Raw genomic sequence first — 12,182 nt, forward strand, 5'->3', positions numbered from 1 at the left:
TACTGCTTTTTTTTTTTATCACAGATTGCACATAACTGCCACTTTTAACTCCTTTTGTTCAACGGTCTGCAACCACTGTTTTCCCCTTGTGTGACCCAGGCCAAAAGAACAATTCAGGCCAGGTATTTATTTTTTTCACTGCTAACCATCTGTGACTATACAACACAAATATGTCCAACCATCTGACTAGTAGCTTTAAAGGGCAATGAAAAAAGTTAATAGGAATGCACAATCATAGAGTTATTAAGTGAGTGTATTTGTACTGGAGGGTGAAGCATGGCAGAGCTACCACCACACATATCCTAAACTGTATAGAAGCTACAGCATTATAGGTAGACTAAAGGGGGCTACACAGAGGAACAGGCTTCCAGCAATGTGGTAATAAAATTTAATCGGTTGTCGCAGCAACTTGTGAAATAACTTAGCAATGCAAAAAGTGACGTGTTGGGTGCACACAAATGGCAAGGAGCACAAGGTTAGCACCTACTGCCTGTATTCTGAGTGGTCAGCTCATTTCTGCTTGCTATATTAAAGTTGCTCAGGTCAACCGTGGACCCTCAGGCAATGAAGAAATGTCCTGGTGCTCTCGACAGGCTGTCCACTATTGTTGCCTCTAAACCCAGTAGTTCACATATTCTTCCCTTCATGCTCTTACTGGCGCCGGCCGTGTGTTTCCACTCAATAGAAAGAAAAATCACAGAGCGCACACAGGAGTGGAGAGCAGAATGGTTTAGTTTGCAAAACCCCACAGGGTGAACAATGTCAGCCACCAACTCCCCGCAGAGACTCACTGGACCTCCCCACTGGGAGCATTAAAAGAAACGGGCCTAGTGGCAAGACACACGTGTACACACTGACACAAAAGCACATGTGTACTCATGGAAAAGGACAATACAATAATAATATAATGACTACTACTGATTTTTGAAAATAAGAATGCTTTAATCATGCTGATTTTGGAGCCATACATTCACAGACTTATTAGGGTAAAATCAAGTCATTTCCTCTTCTCAGAGAGGAGCAATGCATCACACCTCTCTCCTTGTTTTAGACGTTACTTCATGAAGGTCACATAAAAAAGCCTGACTTTACAAAACCATTCATGGTGCATGTGCTGTAGTTTGAACATTATGTTGTTTTTATTGCTCCATTACGTTCTTCATACATGAAACAACAACCTTAGTTGGCTTTCTTACACCTGTCTCTATGGCAGAATCTAGACTCATAACAAATACAGTTTTCGAAGCTTCAGCACTGTTCTTCTGATAATATGACACAATTGACCCGTTGTGTCTTTCTTTTGCTTCTCCCCTCTGGCCTCAAATACTGTTTATCCTTCAGGCTGTCCAGCTGCTCAGCGACTGGTGTTGGTGGTGAGAATAAAAGCACTCTGGTAGTTTCTCCAAACATATTTTTGGTTGAAGCACAAGTCACATACTGTACAGTATATTTATTCAGCTGACTCACCATTTGTCTGCCTCTAGCTTTGGACAAAATAAGATCACGAACATTTAGCAGCGAACGAACACAAACATTGTCAGTTTTTCACTGTGTGAACCATAACAAAGCCAGGAGATTAAACACACATGAGACCATGCTGACCATCACATTTTAATGCTGTGTACACATGCATTTTCCAATTTAGCTCTGAGTACCAGGGAGGTTAAAAATAAAAGCAGATGAAAAGGATTAAGGTCGTAGGTTTGCACACAGTATGAGATATTGTGTTCCTGTAATCGTGGCATTTTGAAATGTGCTAATGGAATAATTTTCAACCTTCTCTTGGAAGCATGTTTACCAGCAGACAAACATAATTCAGCAGAGCTGGAGACCATAAAGGGGCATCTTAACTCCTTTATCCAAGTTTTAAAAAATAATGAGCTTAGAGCTATTAAAATGTAAGCCACAAGCATTTATAATGAGGTAAACACAAGTGGCCCCAGAGCTGTAGTAGAAGAAAAAAACAAAAAACATCCTGTCTTCTTAATACCTAAAACTAATGGGCAAATTGTTTTTGTGAAACTTCCAGACTCGTGGGCAGAAACTAAACTCGAGCATTTGTTGTGCTGCCAGAGTAGAATTACAGCTCAAAATAAATGATTTGTTGTTAAAGATATAGTCAGGTATTCAACTTACACTGAATACTTATGAGGCAGGTGGGAACTGAGGTAAAAACAAAAAAAATCAGTGATGTAGGAGGTCATAATAGTCAAGATTTATCACAGACCACAGGTTATTACCCATAAAATATCAGATCTAACCTTGACCTTGGGCACAGTTGGGTGGAAATCAATTCAATGATAATTTTGCCTAAGTTTCATTGAATTTTGACCTTTTTTATTTCTTTTATTTTATTTCATTATTTAATGACGTGCAGTTCTTTTCTTGTTTCTTGCATGGCTGCTCTGTGTTGCAATTAAATTGCCCAAATCTATAGTGCATGCAATTGACGATTGATCCCTCTTTCTTTATGTCCTGCAGGTGAAATACCTGTGACCTACACTCCAGATCAACAACCACACAAATGGCATCCCCAGGGGTGCAGGGGTGTTGTCTTCAGGTATAACTTCTGACGTAACGCTGAACCTCTGAGGATGGCTGCATGGTGGGAACTGGAGGGCACAAATGCTCACGTAGATATTCTACTGGGAAGTTTTTTGTTTTTGATATAAGGATCCCCTACAACTTGTGAGAGCTCTGATGTGCGTCACCTGCCATTTTGCTCTGATATTTCACTGCACATTCCTTTAAGGTAAATGTCCCACAATGAATCGTCCAGTAATTGTCTGTTGACGTGTGTGTATGCACATTCTTTTCAATCCCAACAGTGCTAAGAGTGTAGCATAGCTAAGAGAGCACTGATTTATGGGTATCTCTTCCATGCTCATGTTTCTGGATCGAAGAAAAAAACCTCATTCTGATGAGGCGGGACATCTTCATCCAGGATGCTAGCCTTGTTTAAAGCCACTTAAGAGCCTCAGCCTTAGCTGGACCTACAAAATGATTTCATTTTTGAGCATCTGGATGAGTTCAACAATGTTGCCAACACAGTGCCGTGGTTCCTGTCTTCCCTCTTGAATGTGTCAACCAGAATCTGGCTTCAGCTGAGAGCCTCCTCCAGTCTTTGAAAGAATTGCTTCACTGATTCTGTTCTTCCTGCAGTTTGCGCATCTCTGCCTCTGACCTTGATCATTGATAAGCATATGCTTTCTTGTTATATGCTTCCTTTTCACCTCCTTCTTGGAGAGGTTCTTCAGTTGTGGAGTGCCGGGCCATCTTCTGCTCAGTGCTCTGGCGATTATTCAAAGATTCAAAACTTCAGCTCTTAAATTTCCAGTTGCATTCCCCTTTGGACTTTCATTTCAGCTGACATCAGAAATGTGTAGTATAATTTCAGCTCTTGGGAGTATGTTGGGGTGCAAACCGAATTTCCCTAATAGTGCAAGAGCACTGAAGTTTGAAATGCTTTGGGCTAATGCTGATTGGTCAGATGCAATAATATCACTCTGTTTTTGTAGCCTGGTTGCTGATTGACAGGGAGAAATCCAAGTGGTTCTAAAATCAACAATGTTACTCATTGCTGTAAGGATATAGACAGATTTAAGTGAAACCCATGCAAATGTGTCCCACCTCCAGGCCTGACAATGTCAATGCATATCCCCTATCACCCCAAAAGACAAATGAAGTCCTGCATCAACACAGTGGATGGCGTGGGATGGTCGGATGAAATGAAAGGCAAGAAGTTAAAAAAAGACCTTGTAGGGAGATGAGATGTAATGTAATAGTGAGCTGAGCTGAATTAAGCCTTCCTAGCTAGTCTGCTCCACATACTGCACCCCACACAGTGTCTGCATTACAAGCAGTTGGTAGGTGGTGAGATGTGGTTGAAGACTGCTTGTGGGCAGATTGTCTGAAAGTTCTTTTTTTTTTTATTGTTTTTTTTCCTTTTTCAAGAAGATGAGAGCCTCTCCATTGACTGGGAAGACAGACTGCCTTCATACAGCCAAAAGTTACATGTGAACATCTGCTATATGGAAATATTAGAAAACGTTTTTCCTTCCTTCCCTATAATAGACGCAGACTCTCCTCAATACATGCTGACTGGTTGCCATAGTTATTGGAGGCAGTGGAAAAACACAGCTGAATGACGAAATTATTAATAAATGAACACAACACAGGCTCTCACATGGAGTTCGCCTGCACACATGAACAGCAGAGTATACTAATAACATCCTGACTAAAAAAAAGACAATAGACGATGGATGTCAAAATTTCACGGCTGTGTATACGTTCTGGATCAAGTCCACTTAGCATTTCATTGACAGATTATTGTATTTTTGGCCACACAAAGAGTGCATTTGCTGAAAACAGAACTCTGAATACCCTGAATACCACTGCAAAGTTTTGGCAATATTTTCAGCTGTCCTTAATCCAACATCCACAATAGAGTGATTCATCAAACAGTGCCCAGTGCCTCTTTTTATTTGAAGTTTATGTTTAAAACCGATAACCACGGTTCGTTGGAGATCCATTGTTTAATGTCTGAAATGAAATAACAAGAGACATCTACAAACCAGTCCATCGTTGTTTAAGTCAACAAAGATCTGCAAAGCTCCAGCTGGTCAACATAAACATACACTATTTATAACCTTCTGTGTTTGGAAGATTTGTGTGGTTGATCACTAAATGCACATACTTTTATTTAGCAGTAAATATGGGGATTTTATGCATTTGAAATAAAAAACAACACTTAATGGGAACATCAGATAGAATGTGGCCTGTTGAACAAGAAGTTCACCACTGCTTATATCTGTGCTTTGCATATGGAGCTGGAGCTCAGAGACATTGGCTGTGTTCAGCATGCCACATACGCATACATATTACATATACACATTGTTAGTGTGTTGTAGGCAAAAGCTAGTTTCTGCAAGGATTCAGCCCAGTGCTTAACAAGTGGAAAGTTACATTCATATTTATTTCACCCAAATGTAATATTCTGTCCTTCCTGGAGAGAAGACAGATTCTAGCTTGGCAGATAGATAATAGGTTCATCAATAAACACCCAAGATAAAGCAGGTAAGCTTTACTTACTTCCAAGATTACAAACTTCCACCAAGGTAGCTCACTGTGTGCAGTATTTGAGCTAATAGTATTGTATTTTGTATTTATTCATTTTGTTGTTTTTTAACATACTTAAAGAGGTTTGTGGTAAAAGCAAGTGCAAAGTGTTGGATTTTATTTGGCCTGTTGAAACCCATTACAATATACATGACAGGAGTTTGAGTATAATTATTTTGTTATTATCTTTTAGCTATATAGATGCTATACATGTGTAGCATTCATTTCATTGTCTAGAAATATAACTGTGCTAGCTATAGGCAGTAGCTTCATACTGGCTGGCTACCTGCCCAAGCACGTGCGCCTTTAACTACACTGATAATGATAATTGTGGAAACATCTAAGAAAATCAGGTTAAGGTTAGCATGGCAGCTGTTTACTGTGATTGCACAAATATTATAGGTAATAGACAACAGATCCTGATTCATAAATAATTGGACATGAATAACTTCAACTTATTATATAACATTACACTACGGTATATTTCGAACTAACTAAGCAGCTCTTTCACTTCATAATACTTTGTTTAAAGATAGAACATGTTTTGGGGCTAAGTTGAAAGAAAGGCAGATGGGAAATGACATCAGGGGTCAAATGTGACATTATATTTAAAATCTTTCTGATGACAAAGACGCTTAAATACACGGGATGGAGACGATAAGATACAGGGGAAACACAATCGGGTGGAGCAGGTTATCGTACAGGAGGGAGATTCAAGGAGGGGAAGGCATACCTCAAACAAGAGACAAGGGTTGGCAATAAATCACACATGGAACAAAACAATGGGAAAAAATGTGCAATCATAGGGCATAGCTTATGTAGACAGCTGGTACCTCACAATATCACTGCTTACTTATATCACAAGTTCTTTAGGACTCAGCAGAGAAAAACAAATGAGAAGTGGAAAAACAGCAGCTATGCAGACATTCTCATTGCCAATAAACCCAGGATATGTCTGCATGAATGAACAATAAGCATATGCAGAATCATAAGCTATAGAAAGGCAAAAATGTATGGATTTTGAGGAAGTTATGAATTGCAATTACACTGCTGTGATGATAAGACCTCAAGAAGTCAGTGCACCTAGCTTACAAGACATATAGTGTTATTTTTACATTACATTTTAAGTCAGTGTGTGCCTGTGTAACTCAAGATATAAAACTTCTATATGATATATTGTGATTTTGGACATATTGATCATTCATATTTCAAGGGAGTCTAGCTGATTCCCACTGCTTTCAGTCTTGGCTAAATTAAAACCCTCTACTGCAAAGACATCAGAGTGGTATTGATCTTCTTCTTTAACTCTGGAACAGACTTTGGTAAAATAACATTCATTCATTGTTCTTGTCTTGTCAACAAACAACAGTAAGAAAAACAATGTGAGATCCATAATAAGCAGTTTGCCTGTCTAACTAAAGGAAGGGAAAGGAAAGGTGGAAAAAGGTGTTAACTCTCTCATTACTTGCAGATATGTTTGTCCATTTGCAAAGAAACTTTGTAACATGCAGCTATTTATCTCATAAACAGTTACCGGTGAGTTTTAAACTTAGGTAGATTTTAGACAGTCATTTGTTTTTGGACAGACTCCTGCAGCACTCATGCACACTGGACCAACTAGAGACTTCACAACACTTCTCAGTGACCTCTGCTGTACCACTGGTGATCAAGGGCTCTAAAGCATCTCCCAAGCATCAATTTTCAGTGATGATTTTTTTCTCGTTTCATGAGAGGCTCTCAGATCAGCCCATATAATAAAGTGGATCCTTTAAAACAACAGCAGATGAGTATCTTCTTAAGCCCATATATAGAGAAAAAAAAAAAGGAGTGGATGATGATGATAATAACAATAACATAATAACAACTTCTACTGCCGTTTTGACGAGCCATCAGGCAGCCTTCACACCTCCAACGACCCCAACAATAGAGGCACTTTGGACACTCATTCCCCCACCTCTCCCCCCTCCATAGAGCCATCACCACCTTCAAACTGTTCACCTGCAACACCCGCCCCCTCACCCCACACAAAAGAGGATTTCACACCACCTCCTCCGACCACAACTCTTCATATTCATGAAGCAGATGTGAGGAAGCAGTTTAGGAGTCTGAATGCTCGGAAAGCTCCCGGCCCAGACGGTGTGTCTCCTGCCACCCTCAGACACTGTGCAAACGAGCTGGCCCCAGTGTTTTCTGGCATCTTCAACTCCTCACTGCAGGCATGTCATGTGCCTGCCTGCTTCAAGTCCTCTACCATAATCCCTGTCCCCAAGAAACCTAGGATCACTGGACTAAATGACTACAGACCCGTGGCTTTGACATCTGTGGTCATGAAGTCATTTGAGCGCCTAGTTCTCTCCCATCTCAAGACCCTCACGGCCCCCCTCCTGGACCCCCTGCAGTTTGCATATAGAGCCAACAGGTCTGTAGACGACGCCATCAACATGGCCCTACACTTCATCCTGCAGCATCTGGACTCCCCAGGAGCCTACGCCAGGATCCTGTTTGTGGACTTCAGCTCTGCCTTCAACACCATCCTTCCAGACCATCTCCGAGGCAAGCTTTCCCAGATGAATGTGCCTGATCCCATCTGCCGGTGGATCACTGACTTCCTGACGGACAGGAAGCAGCACGTGAGGCTGGGAAAGAATGTCTCGGACTCCCGGACCATCAGCACCGGCTCCCCTCAGGGCTGTGTTCTTTCTCCCCTGCTCTTCTCCCTGTACACCAACTGCTGCACCTCCACCCACCAGTCTGTCAAGCTAATCAAGTTCGCAGATGACACCACCGTCATTGGGCTCATCTCGGACGGGGACGAGTCTGCCTACAGGAGGGAGGTTGAACGTCTGGTGTCTTGGTGCAGCCACAACAACCTGGTGCTGAATGCCCAGAAGACAGTGGAGATTATTGTGGACTTCAGGAAGCACACAGCCCCACTCCCCCCCATCATCCTGACTGACACCCCCATCACCTCTGTGGACTCATTCCGCTTCCTGGGTACCACCATCACCCAGGACCTGAAGTGGGAGCCCACCATCACCTCCGTCATCAAGAAAGCCCAGCAGAGGATGTACTTCCTGAGGCAGCTGAAGAAATTCAACCTGCCAACACGGACGATGATGCAATTCTACACTGCAATCATCGAGTCCATCCTCACCTCCTCCATCACCGTGTGGTACGCTGGAGCCACTATCAGGGACAAACAGAGACTGCAGCGTGTTGTGCGCTCTGCTGAGAAGGTGATTGGCTGCAGACTCCCATCTCTGCAGGACCTGTACACCTCCAGGACACTGCGGCGTGCAGCCCGGATCTCAGCTGACCCTTCTCACCCTGGACACAGTCTGTTTGACCTGCTCCCCTCAGGCAGGAGGCTCCGGTCCATTCGCACCAGAACCTCTCGCCACAAGAACAGTTTCTTCCCCTCTGCTGTTGGACACATGAACAATAACCACATGATTGTCCCCGCCACTAACACATGACTCTACATAGCACTTTAATTCTTATTGTCTGCACTGAAGCACCGCAGCAATTTCCTAATGTTGTAAACCTCAACATCTGGCAATAAACCCATTCTGATTCTGATTCTGATTCTGATTCTGATTCTGATAATAATGGTGGTAGTGGTAATCATGATGATCAGCAGGATGAAGGTCATTTTCCAATATCAGACTTCGGCTGTATGGAATTGGAATTGGAACGCTGCCAGGGAGGGAGCTGACATCAGCAGGGTCAGAAGTCCAAGAAGGTGTGGGGTGGGTGGTCGTGGATTTGATGGGAGGCAGACCTGTGGAGCGGAGGCAGTGATTATGGTGCAAATGGTTTTTCGGGAGGGGGAAGTGTCGGTGTGAGGGCTCTTCATTGCACTTGTGTCAGTTTAATGACTCGGCAGCGTGATTGCACAGTTTAGTCCACACAGTTACATAAAGCACCACTTTTTCTGCTAAATCTGGTCATTCTGTTGCTAAGAAGTCCACCTGGTGATAATAATGGTATAGTTTTCTAATGCTGTACTACAGCTAAACTGTTTGACTTTGAAATATTGCAATAGCCATATGGGTAGGTGTCCCCACAAGCTAGTATACTGCATGTATTTATTATCAAAACTACAACCAAGCATGATAATAATGGCTGAGATCTATCTTAAAAATACTCTGTGTAATGAACAGGAAATAACATTCAGTGACAGTGTAACAATGTTACTTTTAAAATATCACATGCAGCCAATTACTAAGTTACTCTGTTACTGTTTTAAAAAGAAGGCAGCTTGAAGGATCCGCTTTCTGAATGCTTGTGCCTTTGTCTCTTTTCAAAATGTGACTGTGCAAAACAGGCCGATTGTGGACTGAAGGAATGGAGTCCAATTTTTTTTTTTAATCAAAGCCAAAAATAAATATAACAAAAAATGAGATGAAATAAAAACATGTCCAGCCAGTGTTTTGCTTTGTTTTCATTGTTATCAGAGTTATCACTCAGATGGTCAAAAACATTAATGTCCATCTAGTATTTTTGTAGTGCTTCAAGGGCCTACTTGAGAGTTAGGACTTGATTTAGAGTTGGAATTAGGTTTGAGTTGTGGTTAACGTGCTTCTGTGTATATGTGTCCCATCCCTCAGTCACACAGGGTGCTTACTCTTGGGAAGCACTGTTAATAGAACATAACCTTTAGACAGTAGCGGTTTTTGATACGGGCGACACGAGCAGTTGCCCGGGGCGGCATCGTGGTGGGGGGCGGCATCACAGGCATCGGCAAAAAAAAAAAAAAAATGCTCGTACTGACGCGGCCCTGACGTCATGCCAGCGCATATTGGGAATGGCATAGGCAGTGATCGGTTTTCTATTTGCTGGGAGTAAGGGCGCCCTCCGTTTGTGAGGTGCGCCTGCTGATTGCGGTACAGGGAGAAGAGGGCGGGGTGGCGGGGGATTCTCTGGCTGGCTGGAGCAGCATCTAATAACCAACTCACAAAATAAAACAAAATACAACCAACAAACACAAAAACACCAGACATGATACAGACTTATAATTTGCACCGATGTTTTTTCGAAATTCTATACACGAAAAGTGAGCGCGAGAGCCCTCGGTGCACCTGCTCGCTGCTGAAGTCAAAGTAAACTTTATTGTCATCTCCTACATACAGTCCAGTATATAGAGAGAAAAGACGACGAGGCTCCAGTTACAGCAGTGCAAGTAAACAAACAATACACATAGGAAGAGTAAGAAAATAAATATACACTTTAGGACTTGGGGTAAAGGGATCAATAACAATTTACAGTTTGATGATTTAAAGTCTCACACACAATCTGTTGAAAGGGGAGGTGGGCGGCTGCTTCCAAATAGAGCACATTTCATTCATAATGTTGTAAATCCAAGCTCATTATGTATTCATGATTTGAATCCTGGATTGTGCGAAATCCCAGAAATAAACCCTAGACAAAGCGAATCTTTGAACTAAGGTGTAGGTATATTAGGTTATGTTGTGGTGAACCTCGGGTTGGGGGGGTGTTCATACTGGAGTGCAAAATTAAAACCAGTGGAAGATGGACAAGAAAAGTTCGCCCAGGGCGCCAAACAGGCTAGAACCGCCTCTGCCTTTAGGCAAAGTATGACAGTATGCAACTGTAAATGATGCCCGACAGATATGACCACATCTCAACGCTTTTCAGCACATTTTATTTTGGTTGTCGATCTTTTACACTCTTGGCTGCAGCTTTTCAGCCACCTGCCGGGCACACATCGACAACAACAAAGGACCTAGTTCATTCTTGTTTTAAGCCGGCGATGCATGATTGCGGATGCTGCTCGGGTGCGTCCGCCTCCCCCGCAGCCACGCCGCAGACCGTGCCCTGCCACAATAACAGGGCTGGACTGGGACAAAAAATCGGCCCGGGCATTTTGACTAGAGACCGGCCCACCAAAAATGTGACGTCATTCAGGGGTAAAACCGCAAAGGATTCTGGGAACTTGTGGCAAGAGGTACTAGCGCATGCAGGCTTTCAATTGAGCTCAGTTACACAGCGATAAAAAGAAACACAAAAAATGGCAAGAAGCTGTTGTATTATTAACTGCAATAGCTGGTGTTGTGCCAAAAAGTCTGCCAAAAACTGATTGCTGGTATTTAAATTGCTATGAGTAACTTGTTGGGCTATAATATGTGAAACATATGTCAAATGCATCCCTCATGGATGACATGAAGTCATCTCTCCATCTCTCTCTGCTGCTCTTCTGTCTCCTCTGTCACAGACTTCTCCACTTTAGATGATAAATCAGCCTGGTGCAACATGTAAGGATTGGCACAATTTGTTAAGATTTTGAGGAGTTTGAGAAACTAACCTGAAGCATAAAATAAAATTTACTATCAGTAACTTCATAGCACCCGCCCAGCAGTATATAAACTCCATCATGCTAGCTAGTACGCAGTACCAGTTATTCTAAGCGCCTGTAAAAAGTCAGCACAACGAAAACAAACTACAACTAAACTTGGTTTATATCTGACACAGACAGCAGGTCATAACTTCTTGCCTGAAGTTCAGTTCCTCTGCCACTATGACCGGCGGCCGCCTCGGTCTCTCCTCCTCTTGCCTCCCCTTTCCCTTATCCACCTGCTGGCCTCCACCACTTGCTGATGTTGCTAAATCTGTGGAAGCTATGCCATAGCTACCGCCAAACAATTCAGTTATTTTTACACATTTGGCAGCGTCTGCCTGAAGGGCTCTTTTGTTTTTGGTCCTAATTTTTTCTGCACCTTCTTTCCTTTTTTTGTTCTCCATTTTCTTTAGTTCGTCTATAAGATTGCTAAACAAGGGGGAGGGTGCATCCGACCTCCTCGGCTGTAATTGGTCCAGCCCAGAGTCAATCATGACCAACTGGCCAATCCAACACCTTTCATTATTTATACCCTTCCAAAAAAAAAAAAAAATCGATCGGCCCATAAAAACAAAAAATCGCCAGCGGCCCACCGGGCAAATGCCCGGTATGCCCGATGGCCAGTCCAGCTATGCACAATAACCAGAATATGGTGTTGATCCAGCATGCAGTACCACGTCTAGCATGACACAATCCCAAACATACT

Source organism: Diplotaxodon limnothrissa, linkage group LG5, assembly GCF_057381915.1.
Source record: "Diplotaxodon limnothrissa isolate DT_005_m linkage group LG5, D_limnothrissa_male_GT1.1, whole genome shotgun sequence".
Classification (NCBI taxonomy): domain Eukaryota; kingdom Metazoa; phylum Chordata; class Actinopteri; order Cichliformes; family Cichlidae; genus Diplotaxodon; species Diplotaxodon limnothrissa.